The 4840-nt window shown below is 45.6% G+C and overlaps 1 pseudogene; it reads left to right on the forward strand.

Moving 5' to 3' along the window:
- The first annotated feature begins 998 nt into the window (after nucleotides 1-998).
- Nucleotides 999-2718, forward strand: LOC140471675 (uncharacterized; annotated as a pseudogene).
- Nucleotides 2719-4840: the final 2122 nt, after the last annotated feature.

A 4840-nucleotide genomic window follows, 5' to 3' on the forward strand; every position in this document is an offset into this window, starting at 1 on the left:
ACAATATTAGAGAACATAATTCCCCGATATGGGCTCGTGAACCATATAGATTCCGACCAAGGAACTTATTTTACCTCTAAAGTGTTACAGGGGGTAATGAAAGGGTTGGGAATTTCCTGGGGGTTCCATACTCCATGGCACCCGCCATCATCAGGAAGGGTTGAGAGAATGAACCAAACACTCAAACGACAGCTCGCTAAATTGATAATAGAAACCAGACTCCCTTGGATCAAATGTTTACCTATAACTCTCTTGTGAGTACGAACAGCCCCAAGGAAAGATTTGGGACTATCCCACTATGAATCTTATTTGCATTACCTTATCTGGGAACAAATGGGGAATTGCCACTTCCCAAAACTAAAGACTTGTTCTTAAAGAACTATATGCTGGGCTTGTCCTCCTCTTTGTCTCTCCTCAGGAAACAGAGTTTATTGGCACAGACTCCACCCCTTGAATTCACCGTTCATCCCATCCGGCCGGGAGACTGGGTCATAGTAAAATCATGGACAGAGACTAAATTGCAGCCGGACTGGGAAGGGCCGTACCAGGCTCTTTTGACGACCGAAACGGCAATAAGGATGGTGGGGGAAAGGCTGAACTCACTACACTCGGATCAAAGGGCCAGTGGAAGCTGCAGTTGAGGAAGAAGTCTGGACAGTCGGATCAACGCAAGACCCACTGAAACTCAGGCTAAAGAGACTTTGAGTAACTGATTATACAGTGGTGATGTGAGCGCGGGATAATTTCTGTAAGATTGTATATTAAGTCTTTTGGTGCTCCAACACCATTTTTAGAATGCTGGGGATGTTTAGAGTTATGATGCTAGCTCTCTTAGTATTGGGATTTTGTCAAATATCATTTTCATATGTGTTATTAATGGTCCCTGAGTCTGATAATCCACAAGTAACAGACCTGATTCATGTAGCTTAGTAAATTGTGGGGATGTAGATAATCAGAGACAGTCCCACAGCTCAGAGATACATCTTAATCCTCTGGGGATGGCCTTGGGGATGGTACTTGGGGATGGTACTATGTCACAGTACACCGGGCCCCCTTCCGACCAGCTCGCAATTATCCCGATAAAAAGTGTAACCCAATATACTTAACGATAAAGAAAACCACATGGCACGAAGCAATTCTGGGGGTGGGGGGGTGGGGGGGCACCTATCAGGTCCAATTAAATTAAACATTTGGGATAGAGATGAAAACAAACGGGAATGATTTCTTGGGCTGTTGTTTTTGAATAGTGTAGGACAGGTGAAAATGGGCAGAACTACTGGATAAAAAGATATAACCTTTCACCCTTCCCGATGACCCTAAAGTATTGAAAATTATAGAGGTAAAGGACTTAAAACAGACCATCGAACTAGAAACTGGGTTTGGGGATGTAAATGCCTGGGTTGAATGGGTAAAGTATCCTGTAAAAAGTCTGAACAAGACCAATTGCTATGTATGTGCCTCTGGTCGGACAGTGACCCAGGTGGTTCCCTTTCCGCTCGGGTGGAAGGGAGACAGGAAGGGCATGGAATGTATGATAGCCCTGTATCAGGATGAGACTGCATGGAATGATCGGAACTGTACCTCCCTATCTCTGATGTTCCCTCCCTTGGAGAAGAAAGACTCAAAACCCCCACCCCCCCCCCCCACGTTTCCAGCCACAGTCGGAAATCACACGGTGTGTGTGTAGACGAGGTACAAATCGGTCTGGAGACTTGGGGGGAGCTGAAATTATGTACAGAGACTAAGAATGTCACCGAAACGGAGAAGGGAGGGAACTACTCAGCACTGAAGGTTCCCCGAGCGGATCAGTGGTGGGACGGTGGAGGCAAAATATAGAGACCAACCCTCAAAATATAGAGACCCACCCTCCCTCCTGTTTGGAGAGGGATATGTGCAATTGTACAATTGGCAATTCCATTTACCCTGGCATTTGAGAAGGAAAAGATAATAGGGAAAAAGGGAAGGGGTAAGAGACCACTGTTAGACACTTCTTTCGATGACAGGATTTGTCTCGATTCTGTAGGAGTCCCTCGGGGGAGGTACCTGATGAGTTCAAGGCTCGTAACCAGATTGCAGCAGGCTTTGAATCAGCTCTCTTCTGGTGGGTAACAATTAATAACAATATAGATTGGATAAATTACATTTTCTATAATCAACAGTGATTTATAAATTATACAAGAGATGTGGTTAAAGGAATATCAGACCAGCTTGATGTGACAAGTGGGATGGCATGGGAAAATAGAATGGCCCTTGAGATGATTCTAGCGGGAAAAGGGGGTGTGTGTGTGATGTTAGGAGGAAGCTGGTGTACCTTTATTCCTAATAACACTGCACCTGATGGTTCAATCACTCGGGCCTTAAGAGGATTGACTACCTTAGCAGAGGAACTGGCTGAGAATTCGGGAGTAGACACATCTCTCACGGGATGGCTTGTATCATGGTTTGGAAAATGGAAGGGGGTGGTGGTTTCCAATCCTTACTTCCCTGACAGTAGTAGCCGGGGTGTTGGTAGCCACTGGCTGTTGTATCATACCCTGTATACGAGGGCTGACCCAAAGACTGATTGAAACAGCCGTGATGAAACAGATGCCCCTAAAAGGGAATCAGGCAGAGGAACTTTATTGACTAAATAATGAGGGGATGAGTGAGACCAAGATGGATGAAATCTCCGGAATGATGCTTGTGAATTTTGGGGGCAATGCTTAAAAGAAAAATTGCAGAAGGTAACAAATGGTAATTAAAGAAAAAGGGGAAATTGTGGGATGTGGGAAAACTAGTGTTATTTCTGCAATTCCATTTACTTATACAAAGTTAATGAACTCACACCAGTGTGTAATTGTTTTAGCCAAGAGCTGAGTCAACAAGAATGGAAACGATGTGGAGTAAATACATAATTGTTCTTGTATTAGCTAAAATTGTATGCAAGAATGAAACGTGACTGCAAAACAATGGTAGATATTACAGGGGAATAGATAAGATGTTGTGAGGGGAGGAAGTTAAGCGAGATACGCCTGTACAAACAGTAGGTATAAACATCTGTTTCCCACTTTTACAGAGACACAGGAACAAACCCCAATTAAAAGGGTCATAGGGATCAGGGGAAGGTACAGATGGAGGGAGTAGATAATGGTGAAGAAAGAATATACCTAACAATGACCTACAGCAGGATGAGGTCAAATGGCCTGAGGCCAGAAATAAGCATTTTGTCACAGACAAGGCCGGATAAGGCAAGAGATAAACAGGGGTAATGGGGGTCGGTCTTAGGGAAGTGGAAGATGTAAACAGGGGAGGAGCAATGTAAAACAAAAGAAACTAAATTATATAAATATTGTGTATTGATTGAATTTGGGGTGTGTATGTCCCTTGCCTTGTAGACACTGGACATCACGCCCTCTTGCAAGAGTAAAATAAAGGACACTACTGATTCAGATTTTGTCTCGGACTGCAATTATTGAAGTGTGTGAGCTTTGTTTCTCATAGTTCCAGACCCTAACCACTGGATTAATTCGGCCAACCCCACACTGTCAGGCACTCTGTTCCAGACCCTAACCCCTTGATTAATCCGGCATATCCCACTCTCTCAGACACTGTATTCCAGACCCTAACCACTGGATTAACCCGGCCAACCCCACATTCTCTGGCACTGTATTCCAGACACTAAACCCTGGATTAATCCAACCTATCCCACTCTCTCAGGCACTGTCTTCTCAACCCTAACCATTGGATTAATCCAGCACACCCACACTCGCAGACACCGCATTCCAGAACCTACGTCCTGGATTAATCCGGCCTATCCCAAACATTCTCGGACACTGTGTTCTAGACCCTAACCCCTGGATTAATCTGGCCTATCCCACAATCTCAGACATTGTATTCCAGAACGTAACCCCTGGATTGACCGGGCCTATCCCACACTCTCAGACACTGTATTCCAGACACTAACCCCTGGATTAATCCGACCAAACCCACATTCTCAAACACTATGTTCCAGATCCTAACCCCTGGATTAATCCGACCTATCCCACTCTCTCAGGAACTGTGTTCCAGTCCCTAACTCATGGATTAGTCCGGCCTATCCCACTCTCTCAGGCACTGTGTTCCAGACTCTATTCCCTGTATTAATCCTGCCTATCCCACACTCTCAGACACTGTATTCCAGACACTAACCCCTGGATTAATCCGACCAAACCCACATTCTCAAGCACTATGTTCCAGTCCCTAACCCCTGGATTAATCCAGCCTATCCCACTCTCTCAGGCACTGTGTTTCAGACCCTAACCACTGGATTAATCCGGCCTATCCCACTCTCTCAGGCACTGTGTTCCAGACTCTAACCCCTTGATTAATCCGACCAATCACACACACTCAGACATTTTGTTCCAGAATGTAACCCCTGGATTGACCGGGCCTATCCCACACTCTCAGACATTGTATTCCAGACACTAACCCCTGGATTAATCTGGCCTATCCCACACTCTCAGACACTGTGTTCTAGGACCTAACCCCTGGATTAATCTGGCCTATCACACACTCTCAGACACTGTGTTCTAGGACCTAACCCCTGGATTAATCTGGCCTATCACACACTGTCAGACACTGTTCCAGACCCTAACCCCTGGATTGACCCGGCCTCCAACACACCCTTAGACACTGTGTTTCAGATCTTATCCCTGGATTTTGCGGCCTCCCCCAGACTCTCAGGCACTGTGTTCGAGACCCTAAACCCAGGATTAATCCGGCCCATTCCACACTCTGATGCACTGTGATGCAGACTCTAACCCCTGGATTAATCCGGTCTATCCCACAGTCTCAGGGACTGTGTTCCAGACACTAACCATTG

The sequence above is a fragment of the Chiloscyllium punctatum genome, unplaced genomic scaffold, assembly GCF_047496795.1.
Source record: "Chiloscyllium punctatum isolate Juve2018m unplaced genomic scaffold, sChiPun1.3 scaffold_151, whole genome shotgun sequence".
NCBI classification, from domain to species: Eukaryota; Metazoa; Chordata; class Chondrichthyes; order Orectolobiformes; family Hemiscylliidae; genus Chiloscyllium; species Chiloscyllium punctatum.